Genomic DNA, 20377 nt, shown 5'->3' with positions numbered 1-20377 from the left:
TATGAAAAATACCTAGATATCGCAAAAAGTCCTTCCTATTTTGAAATTAAACCATGCGGCTATTTGGAAACATAACTTTTAACATAATTTGGGGTTTTGTGCAAAGTTTTGGAAGTTATTAACAAACCACTACTGCTCCTAAGGCTTCACAATAGAGTTTGAAAATAACTTTATGTAAATGCCTATAAAAGTTATAGGCAAAGGATAAATAGAAAGACAGAAAACATATAACAGATGGACAGACTCAGTAACAGAAGTTAGAGACAGAAAATCAACAGATACTCTGAGAAAACCAGACCAGACTGTATTTGTTTCACAGTCCATTCTGCTTCGTCAGGTGACCTCGACGGCACAGAAACATTTGTCTGTTGCCTTGGTAACCAATTGGAGCCTCACAGTATTTAATCATAATTCATTTGTGTACAATCTGGCGTCTAGTAAAAGCAGAACAGGAGAGAGAGAGAGAGAGAGAGAGAGAGAGAGAGAGAGAGAGAGAGAGAGAGAGAGAGAGAGAGAGAGAGAAAGTGAAGAAAACAGGCAGAACAAGATGAGAAGGGAGAGAATCAGTTCAGCAGTTCAGATTTGGGATTTGACTTCTCTGTCTTAAAGTCTCCGCCTTTGTTCGGCTGGTCTGTCGCTCTCTCTGGCTGACATCGCCACACGTCAATGCCCCAGATCATTTCTGAAATAACGAAAACTCTCTCTCTCCCTCTCCTTCTCCACACAACCCATGATTTTTTTTTTTTTTATATTTCTCCTCTTCCCTGCGGTTTAATCAAATCAATCAAGGAACCTATTTTGGTTGGATGTTAGTACCTACTGGAGACCAACAGTAAATGTCAAACCAGTATTGATTGATCAAAACAGAGCGGCACTATCATTCCCTCAGCAAAATATATTTTATTTTCCCAATGCTTAAAAACCTGAACATATGAGTGTGACAATATCTACCGAATATGACAGAAACCAGGAGGTGTTCATGACTAGAAGCTTTGGCTTCACTTTTGGAGAGCAGTCATGTCCTCCATCTTTATATTCAGTGAAAGTTCTTGACTGATGTGTTTTATATCATGAACCTTTAAACAGTTGAATAAAGAGAATAGCATTTCCTTTAATTGAAATACTACATTCGTAGTATAGTATTGAGAACTGGAACGTAACAGAAAAACTTCATCAATAACCACCTGATAATATGAATCAATGCGATGCTAAGTGAAATTTTCCACAGGCAACGCTGCTCTGCTCTTGCTCCACTTCATTTCTTCTGTCTGTCTGTCACAGGCAGTCACTAAGGAAACTGTTGAAAAGCATCTATACATGTACACACACACACACACACACACACACACATATATACATATCACACACTCCTCTGCTCTTATACTCCGACTTTCACACTCTCTCGGTCGCCCACTCAAACTTCACACATGCTGCGATTATGACCATGGCAACCCCCACCGTCCTACACTCTCTTTAGCCTCTCTACCCACCCCACGTCGTTACTGTTGGCGAAAGTCTCAGCTCTCCTTTTTAATCACCACGCCTTTCAATCTTTCCCTGGGTGTATGTGTGATTGTGTGTCCGTGGGCGTGCCGGAGGTTGTGAGACGGAAGGTGCAGGGGCACCTAATGGTCACATACCAAACACACACATACACAGGAAGCTTGCAAGGATGGCTTAATGAAGGCACGCACTTATTACATCATCTTAATCATATCATGCCAGTGTTCTCTACATAATCCATCATTCATAACCTTTTGTAATCGTTACATAATCATGTTAGCAGTGCCCTCTGAACCATGGGCCATTAACACACTGTACAAATACTTCCTTCCCTTACCCTTCATCCCTCTGTCTCGCTCATAAACCCTCTGCCAGGCTGCGTTAACTCCCTGGCAAGTGTAGTGTCGCTGCTTAAGCCTAAGCCACATCCCATTCACAAACCTACTAACCACACAGACTATTAGATCTCGGCTAGTCACATACACACACAATGAATTAAGCATCTGTGTGTGTGTGCGTGTGTGTGTGTTTGTCATTGTGAGAGAGAGAGAGAGAGAGAGAGAGAGAGAGAGAGAGAGAGAGAGAGAGAGAGAGAGAGAGAGTGTGTTGTGAAGGATTAGGGAGGGACTGGAATGGATGGGCAAATCACTGCTAAGCTCCTCTATTGCTCTTTAATCCTATGTGAGTATACACACAAACACACACATGCATGCACACACAAATGCGTAAATATACAAACAGTAAAAAAGAAATTAGACGCAGGGAAAAAATAAATAATAATAATAAAAGGCCTAGATTAATAAAAGAGCCCATAGATTAGAGGAAGAGAGACGTAAAAGAGCATAAAGAAGGAGTGAAAGGAAAGGGAGACATAAGTACCACTCATACTCTATTCATCATTACACCATCCACTCACACAAATATCACTTCTCTGTTTGTTCCTGTTCCTCTGTTTGTTCCTTAGAAATAATCGCCAAATCATTTGTATTCATCATCCAGTTGTTATCAGGTCAAATCTCTTTGATGGGAGATGAGTAGTAGCATACATTGTTGTTTAACAATGTATTTATTTATACCACACTTACAGGCACTAAAAGGTCTTTTCATATTATTTGCCTTGTGTAAATAACAAAGAATGTCCCACATTTTAATAACAACACACCATACACTCCATATACAATGTTAGTCATAATAGAGCACACTGCTCTTAAAAAGAAAAATCATACCCGTCAGTCAAATAGAAGTTACCTAACAGTAAATCCTCTAATGTTTATAATGCAATATAACTGTATACTTATCTGTTTAACCTTCCCTACATATTATACTATTTATCTGGGAGAGTTATTTTCACTGTGCAATGAGCATTGAATTTAATTGAATTAGATATCATTTCTAAGTTGAGGACAGGCTGATATGTGTGGGATGTGCAACTTTCTGGCTCTACAGGGAGAACAGAGCTGAATAAAACCCCTGCTTTGTAATACACACCCACAATGTGGTACACTGATGCCTTTTGATTTGCTCGTCTGCAAACACCATTTATTTTCCTTTTCGCATGTTTGAATGGGAGAAGAAAAGAGAACTCACACAAACATTTGTGATGATGCCTGCGTGTGTCCACGTCTCGGCCAGAGAAGCGTATTGTAGCGTGTGGGCTGAAGCTGAAGTGCCCCACTGTAACGGGCAGAGAGAGGCAGACTGGCACTAATTGGCATGAATGGGCGTGGAAGAGGTGGCCGACTGCTCAGCATGTGTCCCTGTCTGTGAATAATGTGTTTCACCTTCCCAAAAGCACACGGACAAAGATGTCAGACAACCAGCAGCAATAGTGGAGCAAGCAGACTCGCACACATTCATCAAAGTCCTCTGCTTTGAGACCCCAGAGACTGAACATGCAGCGCGCAGCAGAGCCATACAAGAAGCCATCATCAAATGAAAAAAGAAAATAATAAAATCCACAGCAGCACACACACACTCACACACACACTCACACACTCACAGCGCACTCCACAGGTGTCTGAATGGCCTCATCCTGAGACCGAAAGCTGCGTGTTGCACACAACAATCACCTTTACTAAAATACACAAACCCAGATGCATGTCCTTTCATGCTACTGTATACAGTCAAATGTATGTAATCATGTTGAATAGCCCAGTCGATTGATGTCGGGCTCCCACAAGGGAAAATGACTCCAGTCAATTTGAGCTATTTCCCCACAGTGAGCCACATTTTACAAACAAAGGGAGAAGGTTTTATGTTGCAAGTGAGCGACCAGCTGGAAATACTGCACCACATAACAGGATATAAAAACATTGATTTACCATGTTAATCTTTTGGCTTAATGAATAATGAAAATATTACCCCAGCTCATATAAGCTTAACTGCATGTATTTCTAATTACTAAAAAATTATAAAGCAGCACTGGGTAGATTTTATATGTTAAAATAACAAGATAAAGAGAGAATATTTGGGGCATATTCCTTATTATTGTTTGCGAGAGCAAAGGATACAGGACAGATGTGGACCTGACATTGCTATTGTAAGTAAGTCATAACTTGTGGTTGTTTGCAATGTCTTGTGACGTTCTGCTTTCTATATGTTGGGTAAGTGAAGTTGTTGACTCACTGGTTTATCATCAGAAGCCACGTAAAACTATTTCAATAAAGGTTTATCCGTCATATTTGTGTAAAATATCCTGATCAGTCAAATGGTTATTCGGCTTCTGAGGTTTTCGCTCTGTCAGCTTGTCAACAAATGACCTCCATGTATAGTGGGAGCGTATCTTGCATTGTGTCATTTTTAGACCACACAGGATATTTGATCCACTTCAAATTTAAGTAACTTGTGGTCAATAACACTGTTGTTTGTTGGTGTTTTAGGGGGCAACAAATGCTGGATTGCAACTTGAGAATAGAAGTATAAATAACAACAACATGATTCTGTAACTAACCCGCTGTACTATAGTTTGAGGAAGAGCAGCTGTATTCCAATCAACTACCTGAGACTAAGCCTGGAGAGAGATGTAGAGAGTCAAGAAACAGACAGACTGGCAAAACAGGCTTTTCACTGCCTGACTCACATTTACAACTAATTACTCACTTTCTTTCAACATCATTACTTCCAGCAGTAGGTTTTTCTTATGTGCACAGAGGAAAGGAGGACGAAGAAAGGAGGAGAGGAGGAGAGGGAGAGCAGGATAAAGGTTCATGAAGGAGTAGCAGAGAGAAACAGTGACGTCACCTTATACTGACACTGCAGTCACAGGGACAAAGAAAGAGAGAGAGAGGAGAGAGATGGAGAGATGCAAAGAGAGAGAGAGAGCATGACGGGACATCAATACAGAGACTTAAGAGATCTATTAGCTGATAGAAGACACGCACACAACTTCACACTCCCTAAGCAACTGAGTGAGTGAGTGAGTGAGTGAGTGAGTGAGTGAAGGCCATCAGGGGACATGGAACATCGCCAAAAACAACTCATTCACATACGACACTGAAAACTTTGCACACACATTCATGGGAAAACATCTAAAATACTCTCACACAAGCCACTGAATATTATACGCACATTCATGACTTGTAAAAAAAAAGAGCAGCATTTTTCTGCAAAACAGCACCATAAGAGGCAGATTGGGGGAGCTACTGGAACTGAGGATGGTACCTGATGGCACCTCAATCATGCACTACTAAAAATCTATATTTTGAGACTGCTCTCAGTCTCTCTCCTCTCAGTGTGAGAGTGTGTTTGTTTGTGAGAATACATGTGGATTGTGTGAATACATATCTGAGTTTGAGAGAGACAAAAAAAAGCAACGAAAACCTTACAATCTCTCACTAAATAAGCCTGTTGTGTATGTGTGTGTGTGTGTGTGTAACTTGTATTGTGGATCTTGTCCACACAAGGTGAACTATTACATTTTAGGTTAAATGCTTGGTCCTTGGTTAATGTAGTGTTTGGTTTGGCAAGAAGCGCTTATCGTTAAGTCTCCAGGGAATGTAAGTCGTTGCAATGTCCTCCTAAGTGACAAAAAACAAGTGTGTGTGCGCATTTGTGTGTGTCCGTGTTTGTGTGTCTGTTTCGAGAGGACAGCATAATGGAATGCCTCGGCGGTTCAAGACTTGCCAAGAGCACTTTTCCCATACGCAAGGGAGCCAAGACTTCCCCAACCATCCAAGAATAGCGCAGACTTTCTCACTCTCTCTCTCTCACTCCCCATCTCTTTTACTCTCTTTCTCACCCACACACACACAGACACTCACACATTTTACTCTCTCTTTCAACAAGAAAGAGGGTGATAGTGTGAAGGATGAAAGTAAAGGCATAGGATTCAGTCAGCACAGTTAAAGAGACAGTATGAGAAAGAAAAAAAAAAGACACAGGGACATTTTTAGAATGGTTAATGTTATGTAACCAGCATTGTTGGGCAAGGTTCACTTTGGCAACATGGTTATGATCAAATTGTAAAGGTGATAAGGTTCAAGGAAATGAACTAGTATGACGTGAGAGGCAGATCATCTAAGGAGAAAAAAAGAAAAGGCAAGTGAAAGAGGAAGATAAAAAGGGAAGAGGGAGAGAGACAGAGATCTCAGAAATGAAACTGCAGTACTCCCAAATTTCTCTGCTCTTTATGGGGTAAATGACAACACTGTAAATGTTTACATGCATGTGCATTTGTGTGTATGCATATTTAAGCTAGCATTTTTTCGTGAGACTTGCAGATAACAACATTTTATTGTTATTTTGGAATTCAAATAATTTCAAAGCTTGTAGTTGTAAATCGACCTTTGTAATAATAAAAAAAACTCAGGAAATATTTTGTTTGTAAAAAGAGTTAAGATTTGTTTGTTTTTTAAAGGAGAGACTGCTGCCTTCATCGCCGCCCCAGGTCCTGAAAGGTGTAGTAAAGAATCAAGATGGATGATGCGGTTTCCTCTGCAACCCAGGTTTGTTTGCATATATTTCTGGCCCATTAAAAATGTATCACTGTTTTCAACACTAGGTCGTGGACGAGCCCGCAGTGTCAGCCATTTTGAAAATCTATACCTTTCAGGAGCTACAGAGATGAAGGTAACAGAAGCACCTGTGCTCTGATATCCTCATATTTTGTAGTTATTCACTTTATTTGATCTTTTTAAAATTGATAAAGAACTGTGTTTAACTTATCTCTTCCTCAAACATCTGCATCTCAAAACGTTTTAATGTAGCATCTCTCCTGGTCATGAAATGAACCTTAATGACCCTTAATATTTGCGAATAAATTGGTTTAATCATGTGTTAAATCAAGTTCTAAAAACCACAACACTGTTTTCTGGATCACATCAATAACTCATGCAAGGAAATTATTAACCGAGATGGATTTTTGCCAGTGATTAGCTCTACAGCTGAGGTTGTTGCTTAGGACAGAGGGGGCTGCCCAGCGACACACGTTTTAATATCAACACTGTTGATGGCTGTGCAATACAATAAGTAAATGGTTTTAATTAGTTTGTCATATATACTGTATTATTATCTCAGAGCCAAAACAGATCAGTGCTGCCTTGAGGGTTAATCTTCCAATTAGTATGATGACACTCAAATATTAATCTTCCAGTCTGACTGCAGCCTCATGGGGGTCAGTAAGTGTTTGTAATAAATGTTACACGTGTCTGTTGTTTATCGCTCATGCAATAAACAACAAGTATCCCTGCACGTGAGAGGCAACTGGAAAATAACACTCATCTCAAAACTTTGTTTAAATGTTTGCTCACATTGATTTTTCATGACTCACTGGAAAAATGACTCGTACTGAGGGGAGAGACGATCCATCAAACAGAAGTGCTACGTTCTGATCCTTCACCTCATGCATTTGCTTTGTCTAAAATGCCTGCAAACATAATAATTGCCATCAGCTGCAAAGATGTTGTTCTGCAGTTGACTCGGAGGTTATACTTTGTAATGGAGGGGGAGAAGGTGAGAAGAGAATTGCTCCACTGGGGATCAATACTGCTACAAGAGAGACTGCATGTGCTCCGAGTAACCAAAAACAAACTAGAATAACCACCTTGGGGTTGTGTCCCTCCACCATCCAGGGCAGTTTCAGTCTACATACATTGTTTTCCAGACTCATGGAGCTCACAATGACATTTACCTTTGACCTCTCAGATCAGTTAATCTTTGAGTCCAAGTGACTGCTGGTCAAAATTTGAAGAAATTCCCTAAAGATGGACTTGCGAGGCCAAAAACTTATTTTGTGAGGTCACTGTGATCTCGACCTTAAACCTTTGACCATCCCAATCTAAATCGGTTAATCCGTAAATCTAAGTGAACATTTGTGCAAAATTTAAAAGGATTATCTTGTGCCGATGTTGAGAGAACGTGTTCACAAGGACACAGCGACATTGACCTTGGGTCACCAATATCTAATCAGTTCATCTTTTAGTCCAAGTGTAGGTTTGTACCAAATTGCAGAAATTCCCTTGAGGCCTCTTGAGATATTGCATTTAAAGGAATGAGACTTACAGATGGATGGAAAATGCGAAAACCTAATGCCTTTGGCCACTCGCGCAATTCCTCAGTTAGCAGGCACAGTAATCAGATACCCAAACACACAAGTAATAAACAAAGCAAGTACAATACACCTCCTCCCTCCCGTCTCCAGGCCTTACAGGGACTCCATTCAAAGGGAGTTTTTCCTACTGTCAGTGCTGCCAATAAGGCTTCTATTCTCACAGTGAGACATCCCTCACAAAGGGGTTGAGCATATCACATACTACATATCGCTGCTCCAACAGAGAGGTCAGACACAGCCTCCTGAGTTAACACACTAGCTTTCCCTTACCCTACACACGCCTCTCGTCCAATCACAGCATGGACAGGAGGCAAACTTTACTGGCTTCATATCCAAACTGATCATGGACTCCTTATCTTATCATCATCTACCATCAGCTCTATATTACATGAGAGAGAATGTGGATAATAAGAGTCCGCCACTAGTTTGAACCAAGCCATAAACTCGTGATGTGTTTCGGTTCAAAGCAACAGAAAAGGCACAACCTCAGTTCCTTCAGTGCGTGCTGTGCATGTGATGAGCCGCCACTTCACTCACATTCATATCAAGTGGACTTTACATGCATCCGTGCTGTGACCACGGTGACAGGTTTATCAGCAAAACAAGACTCAGGGTCATGAATAAAACATGGGGCTGGAAAGTCCTTGATGTCAGAACAAATGACATCAAATTAAACATGACAGTCATAACTAACAGCTTTTAGCTTGGAATAGCAACATGGTAGACGTCAACCGCTGTTTTATAGCTGATCTAGCACAACATAATTTCGAGCTTGAGTGCAGACATGATATAGATCTCTATGTATTTGTAAGACCAGCTTACACAGCAAAAAAAAATACACTGAACTCAATACACTGATCTAGATGCAGTAGTTAACAGTTAGAGCAGGAATACTCTCACCTCATTCAACACAACTCCTCCAGACCCCCCTGGTTTGTCAGCAGGTGGTACAGCCCATTTAGAGGGTTCCAGACTATCCCAGAATGCAATGTGTTGACTCAGGGAACTCAGGAATCCCTGGTGGATAAAAACAAAAGAAGTTGAAACAAAACTAGAGGAAAAATTGCCTTCCTCCAACAATACCAACTGTAACGCCCGCGTTTGCCGCAAATTATGCCATAAGCACAATATGGCAGGATATGTTGTTATGCACTGGGCTGTGAGCATAAGCAGGAAGTGCACACAGCAGAAGGGATTTGGAAAGACAGCTGAGGATGCGTCACAGGTTTCAACACAAAGCAACGCACAACCGCAGCTTTAATCAACAAGCAGAAACTATGACACGAGATTGTCACATCATGTTTCAAACAGAGTTGTAGATGCAACCTGGCAACATGGAAAAAAAACAAAAGCTTTCAGTGCTGCTACTGATGATAATCTGAGTGAGTGCGCAATATCGTAAAGAGATGCATGAAGCTTTCTACTTAAATAAAAAACCCAGATGTACAGTGCCTTGCATAAGTATTCACCCCCTTTTGACTTTTCTACATTTTGTCATGGTATAACCACAGATTAAAATTTATTTCATCGTGAGTTTATGTAATGGACCAACACAAAATAGTGCATCATTTGGAAGTGGGGGGGAAATATTACATGGATTTCACAATTATTTACAAATAAAAATCTGAAAAGTGTTGAGTGCATATGTATTCACCCCCTTTACTGTGAAACCCCTAACAAAGATCTGGTGCGACCAATTGCATTCACAAGTCACATTTGCAAGTCACATAATTAGTAAATAGGGTCCACCTGTCTGCAATTTAATCTCAGTATAAATACACCTGTTCTGTGACGGACTCAGAGTTTGTTGGAGATCATTACTGAACAAACAGCATCATGAAGACCAAGGAGCTCACCAAACAGGTCAGGGATAAAGTTGTGGAGAAATATGAAGCAGGGTTAGGTTATAAAAAAATATCCAGAGCTTTGAACATCTCTCTGAGCACCATAAAATCCATCATAAGAAAATGGAAAGAATATGGCACAACCGCAAACCTGCCAAGAGGAGGCCGTCCACCCAAACTGAAGAGTCGGACAAGGAGAAAATTAATCAGAGAAGCAACCAGGAGGCCCATGGTTACTCTGGAGGAGTTGCAGAGATCCACAGCTGAGGTGGGAGAATCTGTCCACAGGACAACTATTAGTCGTCTACTCCACAAATCTGGCCTTTATGGAAGACTGGCAAGAAGAAAGCCATTGTTGAAAGGGATCCATAAAAAATCCCGTTTGGAGTTTGCCAGAAGCCATGTGGGAGACACAGCAAACATGTGGAAGAAGGTGCTCTGGTCAGATGAGACCAAAATTGAACTTTTTGGCCTCAATGCAAAACGCTATGTGTGGCGAAAACCCAACACTGCCCATCACCCTGAGTACACCATCCCAACAGTGAAACATGGTGGTGGTAGCATCATGCTGTGGGGATGCTTCTCTTCAGCAGGTACAGGGAAACTGGTCAGAATAGAGGGAAAGATGGATGGAGCCAAATACAGGGAAATCCTTGAAGAAATTCTGATGCAGTCTGCAAAAGACTTGAGACTGGGGCGGAGGTTCATCTTCCAGCAGGACAATGACCCTAAACATACAGCCAGAGCTACAAAGGAATGGTTTGGATTAAAGAATGTTAATGTCTTAAAATGGCCCAGTCAAAGCCCAGACCTCAATCCAATAGAGAATCTATGGGAAGACTTGAAGATTGCGGTTCACAGACGGTCTCCATCCAATCTGACTGAGCTTCATCTTTTTTGCCAAGAAGAATGGACAAACCTTTCCATCTCTAGATGTGCAAAGCTGGTAGAGACATACCCCAAAAGACTTGCAGCTGTAATTGCAGCGAAAGGGGGTTCTACCAAGTATTGACACAGGGGGGTGAATACTTATGCACCCAACAGATGTCAACTTTTTTGTTCTCATTATTGTTTGTGTCACAATAAAATTTATTTTGCACCTCCAAAGTACTATGCATGTTTTGTTGATCAAACGGGAAAACATTTATTTAAGTTTGAATTCCAGTTAGTAACAGTACATAATGGGAAAAAGTCCAAGGGGGTGAATACTTATGCAAGGCACTGTATAAGGAATATCTGGAGAAAATATCTGTAACGGCAGAGACAGTTAAGTAAAGGATTTGTTATGATTACATTTTGTTCAACAAGCTGACACATATCCACTACTGTTACACATGTCAAAAATGAAATGAAACAAGCTTTAAATATATTTTTTAAGGAAATCATGTGTAAATATTTTCAACATGCTATATATTTTTTTCTGACAAGGTCAACATTTTTTCATTTTTGTTAGTTTATGTGTTAGCTGGATTACGCAGAAACTACAGAACCAATATTCTCATAACGTGGTGGAAGGGGGGGATACGGGCCAAGGAAGAACACATTTGTGGTGACTGGCCCAAGAACAGAGATTCACATAGAGGAATCAGGCGAAACTCAAAGTTCAAATTAAGAGTATCTTTTTAATGCAAGCTGAGGTCATGCCAGGTTTATATATAAAAAAGGAAATTGTCGGTGCGTCTTTAAAAACATTGAATGTGCAACAAGCTGATGTATGCAGACGCCCACACACCGCCAGGAGAGACAAACCGACAGAGTGCTCCCACTCTGAGGGACTAATTAGGCAGGTTGTGGTGGGATGATGGGGATGTTGTGAGGATACAAGAGACATGTTCCCTGCTGATAGTAAGCTGCAGCTGGCGTGTTTGCGTGTGTGTCTGTGGAGGTGTGTGGGATGTCAAACACACTGACCCACATCTTACATGCCTGACAACAAGAAAAGAGGCAGGGACGTGTGTGATTGTAGCTGTTGATCTAAAAAAAATTGTGTTTTGGTGCAGCTTATAGAAGACAGAGAAGGAAAATAGAGTAAGTGGCCGGTTGTTTTGTGCCACATTAGTTACAGTAAAATACATAATTTCATGCACACTTTTTATGTTACGCACAGCGACTGTAGTCTTCTGGGGATTAAGTGCTACAGTGAAAGTGAAATACGATAATGGAAGAGCGAGGGAATGAGACAGAGAGAGAACGTCGAGTATTTCAGGTGCCGGAAAATCAATAGGTCTCAAGGGGATATAGTGTAGAGTCAGCTGCTTAAGCTAAGCATGTACTATATGTAGACAGATAAATGTACCAGCACATGATAAGCTGTAGGGTTTGTATGCACTTAAGATGTTGGTAAAGTGTAAATGTAAGGGAGAGATAGAGGACGAGGAAAAAAGTGTCTACTGAGGGCTTGGATTACCAGACACCAACTGGCAATTGAATCCATCATATGGCATAAATGAAGTGAAAAACAATGACAAATCGCATTCAAATAAAAGTTAAAAGAGGAGAGGAAAAGTGGAAGAGAGGGGATCCAGAGGCGACAAAAAAGGAAGACAGATGGAGAAAATAGAGAGGACACAGAAGAAGAGAGAGAGAAACAGATGGTGGCAGAGAAGAGACAGATAGAAACTCAATGGGAGCACAACACTGGCTCAGCCAGCGAGGCACGGTGGGGAGTATGGCAAGCTGAAAAATGTCAGAGGGAAGGGAGGAGGAAGAGGAAGATGGTTAAAGGGAGAACAGAGAGAGAGGAGGATTCATTCCAAAATCCTATAAAAACTCTGTTCAGTTCAAACATACCGACCTTAGACTCAAGGTGTTGTTTTAAACCATATTTTAAGGGTTTTTTAAGTTTATCTGGAAATGTTCAGTTCCTGCTCTTCTCTAATGACTCATCCATTTAGAGTTACCAACTGATTACAAATAAAACAACTAAGGAAATACCAAGTTGCCTAGCTACCCATTCAAATGTTCAAGAAAAAGTTCCAGTATCGATTTAGAAAGCAGCTAACTGGTGAGAATATTATGAGACAGATTAATCAGACCCGCATGCTTTAAAAGTGATAAATGTAGCTCAGGCAAAGCCAAGAAGCTCTTAACACTCCGACATGAAAGTGGCACTTGGAAGTAAAGAGCCATCTTGTAAAATGTCTTACTTGTTAGTTTGGCAGACATTTTACTAGGGATGAGCGAGTACAGCATTATCTGTATCTGTATCTGTATCTGTTAACCATATCAATTATCTGTATCCGTATCCGTACTCGGAGTGGGCGGGGCCTAACCCGGAAGTGGGTGTGATTTAACCCGGAAGTGGGTCGGGTTGTCTTGAAATGGGCGGGGCTTTAACCAGTATGTTATTTTAAGCATGCAATTGATATGGGTTGATCAGAAATTGTTATATTTATTGCTGATTAGAAAACTATTACAGGACAGCATCAGCATTGAGCTTCAGATCAATGATTTTGATCACAATAGCAAACGAACTATTTACAGAACAAGTTTTGTAACAATGAATACAACACATGCTGTTGCAATTATGAAGTGAAATGTAATAACAAGTGTTTTCATACTCAACATAACTTTCTTTTTTAACTTTGAATTTTTTTAAATTTATTTCCACACCAGGTGTGTGTGTGTGTGTATGTGTGTGTGTGTGTGTGTGTGTGTGTGTGTGTGTGTGTGTGTGTGTGTGTGTAAGTGAGTAAGAGAGAGACAGAGAGAGAGAGGGGGAGTGTGTGTGTGTGTGTGTAGCTTAATTTGTAATATTTTTTATACCACTACTACCTAGAACTTGTCAGACACTCAGTGCGTGAAGTAAAATAAAACTGGTTAGAGCCAACTGACGGTTTAAAAAAAGTTTAAACCGTTAAAGTAAAAAAAAAAAAACTGTTTAAAAAAAAAAAAAAAAAATCTCCGACAGGCAGAGACGCAACGCGAGTCGCTTTCTACCAGCACCACGTCTGAACGAACCCACGTTTAACAGAACTCTACTGGTTAATAAGTAAGTACAAACTGAAATAAAAACAAACTTCAAGCTGAAGAAACCCTAAACGTTAACGGAAAAGACCCGCGAACCTGAGTGACTGAGAGACAGAGAGCTGTTCTTTGAGTGAGTGAGCAGAGCGGTGTGTGAAGGGGAGGAGCGCTGTGACGCTGTGTGAGGATTTTCATTCAGTCCGAGCACAGATATTGACTCGTATTACTCGTATAATACTCGTGCTCGGCAAAAGTGCTTTATCCGTACCGGATACTCGTTTCAGCCGAGTATCCGGCTCATCTCTACATTTTACCATATAATGAAAAGTCAGACAAAATCATCAAACTTAATGTCATAAAGCAAGAAAATGTCTCACAGTAATACTTGTTCTGTGAAGCACTTTGTTTATGGAGAGGAATGGGCCTGCAGTGAATCAGATGTGACTTTGAAAGGTCCAGTGTGTAAGATTTAGTTGAAAGGGATCTATTGGGATGTATTTAATATATAATAATCCTAGTGATGTTTTCACTACTCTGTAATTATCTAAATTGTACATATTGTTGTTGTTTTTTTACCCAAGAATGGGTCTTTTTTATTTAAATACTTCATATTTACATCGGGAGCTCGTCCCCTCTACGGAGGCCGCCATGTTTAGTTTTTTTACAGTCGTCCAAACTGGGCAAACTAAAGACCTTTTGAGTCTTTATGACAACTGAAGGCTGCAACAGGTTCTCCTTCATGTTTGGAAGGGGAGGTTCAGGTGAGGGGTGTTCAGCTGCAACATGCAACTTCACCACTAGATGTCACTAAATATTTCACACCAAACCTTTAAATGCTCATTAACCTAATATATTTTCTGCCTCATTACAAGCTTCTCCCCCACAACACAAACCACACGCACACACACTTTGTCTCAATCTATCATGTCCAAACCAGAAATCAGGCAGGCTAATTTAGTAGTGAATGGTTGAGTGTAGACAACATTAAGTGAAGGGCTGATTGAATTGCAAAGCACATCGGTGCAGACAGCTCCAGGAGAGGAGTGAGTGAGTGAGTGAGTGAGTGAGTGAGTGAGTGAGTGAGTGAATGAGTGAGTGTGTGTGTGTGTGTGTTATCAAGGTGCCTGTATGTTTTTCTCTTCATTGTACCTACGCCACATCCCATTACATTCATTTAGCAGATGCTTTTGTCTAAAGTAAAAGTGAATTCAACCTCCACACAAACAAACAAATTGTGTGGCTTTGCATGGCGCTCTGGATCAAGCAGCGATCACGTTCAACATGCCACACAAATGTTCCCTGTGTGTGAGCGTTTCTCTGTACTTGACTACAGGCTGGCATGATAACACCATGAATACTTCTGTCCACTCGACCGTCACTTCATCTGTTTAAGTGTCTGCATTCTTGCCATTTTGTCATCGCCAAGTGTATCCACAAAAAAATGTTGTCCACCCACAATTGTTGTGGCTCTTGCCAAATCATTTGCCTACCGAACAAGCTTTGCCTATAACAGTGCAGAGGAGTCTCTTTTTTTTTAAATGGCTGTAGACTGTGGAACCACAAGTACTGGGTTCAAATACTAACATCAGCAGAGGGTTTACCCAAAAATGCTTCTGAAGGTCGCATTCGCCACTGTATCCCAGTTACAGAGAAAATACAGTGTGAAACATCAAACCCTCTGTGGATAAATGTAACTTTAAGGAGATGATACAAACATTACTAATAGTAGTTGAGCGCATACCTCCGTCAAGGTCTTACCATAAACTCAACAAATAAATTCAATCAAGATGTGCAAACTTTCATACACTCATAAATATCAGTTCCCTAAATGTGCCTCATTATTTTCAGCAAGATCCGTAAATTATTGGTAAAATTTCGCAACGTCGAAAATGTGAGAGAAAAATATCCGGGATCCGCCCTATGAGTCATATCCGTAACCAAAACTTGATGTGTTTTTCTCTGATCTGTACCACATCCTTCCTACAAGGTGGTGGTTTTTGGGATATCTACTTTCTTTCTTTCTTACTTTCTCCTTGGAAATAAGTTGATGGGTAACTTGTAAATCTGAATGTTTGAATGCTTAAGCATTTATAAATAATATAGCATTTGTTGTACAAAGGCCTGACTTATGATAAATATAACAAACACATTTACAGGATCTCGAACACACACAAATACACACATAGACAGAATTCTTCTGGAGCTGACGTAGTGTCTGAGTGCTACTTGGTTGGTTGAGGCCGAAGAATGCAGTGACTTTTTTTTAACGTGTGTGTGTGTGTGTGTGTGTGTGTGTGTGTGTGTGTGTGTGTGTGTGTGTGTGTGTGTGTGTGTGTGTGTGTGTGTGTGTGTGTGTGTGTGTGTGTGTGTACAGCCCAAGTGACTGACCATCACTGTAATGCGTGGGAAATGCCTTCCTCAACCACAGCCCCATTTTCCTGGACTCACTCAGCATCTGCCGCACCACCTCTGAGAATCAACCCTCTGGAGGCTGGAGGTGCTTAAGAGCAGGGAGGAACGTTATCACGGGTGCACACATGTCTGCAAAAGGCCTATGGCCCTCGTACTTATCGCCATCTTCTATCTACCGTGCCACACTCTTTTGTTGCTGGAAGTGTGTGCGTGGCGGCATCAGTGGCATGAAAAGAATTCCTGTAACTGACCTGAACTATTTTTAAATACAGATTTTAAGGGGCAAAGAGGGAGAGATCAGAAGCCAGGATGCAAGTACAAATCATTCGGCTGAGAAAAACATAAAAGAGAGGCCAGCGTTTCCAGGTTTACAATTCTCTCCCTCAAGACGGAAGATCCTGAAAGGGACCATCAGGGATATTTGGAATCAAATCAACCTGGTTCATTTCACATGGATTTACTGATGGAGATTATAGTTCTAATTCACACACCATCCAATAATATGGATAAAAGTTGGAAATGACTCTTCATTGCTCATTATCAATTAAAAGATAAAGACGAAGAAGATGAAAAAATACCAAATTTGGTTAATTGACTGATCAGCTAAAGGAGGTGTTGTTTCCATGGTTTCTTTCACTTCCTCGTACCCTCCTTCTATATTCATGACAACGTCTCTTGTCGTATAATAACATGCATAAGGTGTTGTGTCCTTAGTGAAGCTATTTTGTACTTTGTAAGGTTGTACACTTTCCCTGGTGGGTGTTGTGCACACACACACACACGCATACATTCTTCCAGGCACAAACAAAGAGAGAGCAGAGGCACTCATTTGTCCCAAATGAAGACAATGGAGCTAGAAAAATCCAAGGCTCTGATTTAGTGTTCAGTCTGTGCGTTGAGAGGGCACGCTGAGAGAATAGGAAGCATGCTTTCTATGCCAACCCTCTCTTTGGCACACACACAAGGACGCTCACACACACAAATACATGCACACACCCAAGCACACACAAACACAAAAACACACACCCACTACAAACCCACTGCGGAGTGCTTTTAATTGGCTGCTGATTTGCCAGTTAGTGTTCTTGCCACTCTCTTAACCTCACTGTGCTGGCCCCCTGCCCCAGAGCCTGGCAGGGACACAGCTGGACCTGAAGAATGTGAGCATGAGTGGGCATCCTGAAGTAATTGGTTCCACAAGAGTGTGTGTGTTCCTGTGTATACGTGCACATGTAGGATGGTGTCATTTCCAATTCATACACTTTCTAGTTGTGCTATCTGCAGCCATGCAGCGTAGAAGTATCACCGACACATTTGTGTTAACCAGAGGTTATTACAAAAGGACATTACACAGGATTTGTGGCCCAGCTGTTCCAGTGGTGTTGCTCAGAGTCTCACAGAGCACGATCTGCTGAACTGGGACTCTTTTAAAGTATGACCGTGTGTAACCACGTGGGTGTGCTGCAGAGCATCTCAGACAGAAAGAAGAAGAAAATAGACTCAGACACTCCGAGGGAAGTGATAGTTTAAAGTCAACTGGATTGAACAGAATGTGGTAGACATACCTCATACTGTCTGTTCAACAATGTGTGTGTGTGTTTGAGATTGATGCACCTCGGAGTCATCCTCTTCAGGCAAATTTGGCAAGGCAATGCAATCACCACTATTTTCTCTTGCAAACTAACACACACACACACACACACACACACACACACACACACCACACACACACACACACACACACACACACACACACACACACACACACACACACACACACACACACACACACACACACACACACACACACACACACACCTCAAGGTCAAAACAAAGAGGATGGTGCGTGTGGTCTCTCTCTTGCTGTGTTTGTGTGTGTGTGAGTGATGACATCATTACTACAACAGAGCACTCTGTAGCTGATTGATGGAGGGAGAGGTTGTTATGGTCAGTAATGCTGTGAGCTCATCTCCCACGCAACCAGACAATTGGACCTTGTCACTGTTTCTGTGAGCATGTATCTTTATGTGTGATCGCAGTCTTGCAACTCGCAGGATGGACACGTCAGCCTGTCTCACACACAAATACTCACACAACACCGGACATAGAGTCTCACGCACTGACACGTGTGCTTGTGCGGTGGTACGTGTGGATATCCCCGTATCCTACTGCTCTGCAGATAATCAATCAGATGAGCAGATTACTTTCCAAGAGCACACACACAGATGCACCAGTATCTGAACATGTGACCACATGCTGGCTTTGACTCTAACTACTACAATGCTGCAGTGTCATTAATTAAACACAGTTGACGTGAAACATCTGGCTCTAGAACATTATTTACAGTGTGTTTCCAGCCTCTCTTATTCAAAATGTATTTATTTGCCCGGTTTTATTTCTCTCTAAACTGATGGCAGGTGAGGACTTAATCTGCAGACATTCAAGTTTGCATCTAGTTTTGATTGTAATTACATTAGATGTTGGATTATGTGTCCTAATTAACTCTGCTTCCTGTCTGGCTAGTTATGATTTTCTGACAGACTCTCCCTGTGGTCAATATTTCATAAAAGAGTTGACACCAATTTCTTTGGGTTTTAGGTCTGTGGATGGTAAAGACATATTAAACTGGTGCTTGAGAGTCAGCAGGTCATGGCTTTTAATGGTTTCCATATGAAATTAATATCAGAAAAACTTTTGATCACTTCAGGACATGTAGCTCCAAAATTGAATGACCCTCTTTACAGTTTGCACTATAAGTGGTTCCCTTCATAACTCATGTTCACAGATTACATGCGGGCTAATTCATGAGGAGTCTGAAATTAAGGTGATGAAGAGGTCGCCGCAAAGCTTTCAGGTAGACTTTTCTTTTCTCTTTCTAGGTAGTACAACCCTGACTGACTTGTAAGGAGATACTCTGTTCGACCTGTCACATGCGCCCTATCGGTTTACCGATCTCACACATACGCGCCGGCCCACTTCTCAGATGACCACCCATTGAGAAGCAAATGAATGAAACACAACGCTGGCATCACGTCGCACAACAACAACCATGGCCTGGCCTGCTCTGGTGACACCTGAGCGGCTGGGGCTTATTAGGCTCTTCGGCAGACTTCACACATAAAAAGGAATCTGAAATGACTAAACAGGAGGTCAAAGGGCTACCAAGACAAAGCAGATTTAATCCAGTAGGTCATCGTATGAAACCTCTTGCTGATTATGTCCCATTTTATAAATAGGGCAACAGTGAAACCTTGTGATTATACTGATCATCTGATAAAGGAGGTCACCGGTTAATGCAAGAGTCATGTGTCCTTTACTGATAGAGCATTATCCTCTACAAATACATTTATTTTTCTCTGTCAACTTAGGTGCATCACTTAAAAGGTAAATTATCTTAGTGGTTGTCTGGTGGGTCACAATTTCTTAAAGAGTATTTGGTGATGTGGACGATAAGCCAACTAGTTTCCTTGCACAGAAAGTGAGAATATCAAAAGTAGTTCAGCTCAGACTCAAACAAACTGCACTGCACTGCTGCAGAATGACAACAGAGTTTCTTTGAACCCAAGAAAGATGGAAAAAAAGAGACAGAAAAGTGGAAAAAAAATGCGTTGGCAGATGAGGGAGGGGTGATAACAAAAAGAATGAATAAGAGAAAGAGACAGAACACAAAAGAAGAAATGAAGAAACAGAGTTGAGGCTGAGTATGATAAAAGAGCATTGAGTTTCTCTCTCTCTCTCCCTCTCTCTCTCTCTCTCTCTCGTTCTCTCGCTCTCTCTCCCTCATTCTAAGATCTTCAAAGACTAATGCAGCACTCCTGAGACACTGCACTGGTGGGACACACACACACTCACACACACATACCCCCAGATGCGAGACAAGCTCTGTGCTTCCCTCCTCTGAAACAAAGTAATGATACACTAGAAACTCAGGCAGACAGATGAAAAGGGAGAAAGAGGCTGAGTCACATAGAAGAAGAAAACACTGATGGCATGAAAGGAAAGAGGAAGGAATTAGATAAAACTATATTCAAGATAAGTGATGGGAGGAAACCTGCAGGCCAAATGCCAGTCAGGTATGTTTACAGAATCAGTTTACCAAACCGCT

The 20377-nt window shown here is 41.2% G+C and overlaps 1 protein-coding gene across 4 annotated transcripts in view; it reads right to left on the bottom strand.

Moving 5' to 3' along the window:
• atxn1a (ataxin 1a) overlaps positions 1-20377 on the bottom strand; it is an 84171-nt gene that overhangs the window by 19688 nt on the left and 44106 nt on the right. For 2 of the 4 annotated variants that reach the window (XM_053446006.1, XM_053446008.1), the window contains exon 3: positions 8951-9067. The exons of 1 other annotated variant lie outside the window; for it this stretch is intronic. The gene's annotated coding sequence lies outside the window, so the exon portion shown is untranslated. Of the gene's footprint in view, positions 1-8950; positions 9216-20377 lie in introns of those variants that run through there. One more of the 4 variants, XM_053446009.1, reaches the window with a different exon arrangement.

This window comes from Pleuronectes platessa, chromosome 18 (assembly GCF_947347685.1).
Source record: "Pleuronectes platessa chromosome 18, fPlePla1.1, whole genome shotgun sequence".
Taxonomy (NCBI): domain Eukaryota; kingdom Metazoa; phylum Chordata; class Actinopteri; order Pleuronectiformes; family Pleuronectidae; genus Pleuronectes; species Pleuronectes platessa.
Note: the sequence above shows the minus strand (reverse complement) of the source record. Positions and strands in the feature narration are given on the sequence as shown.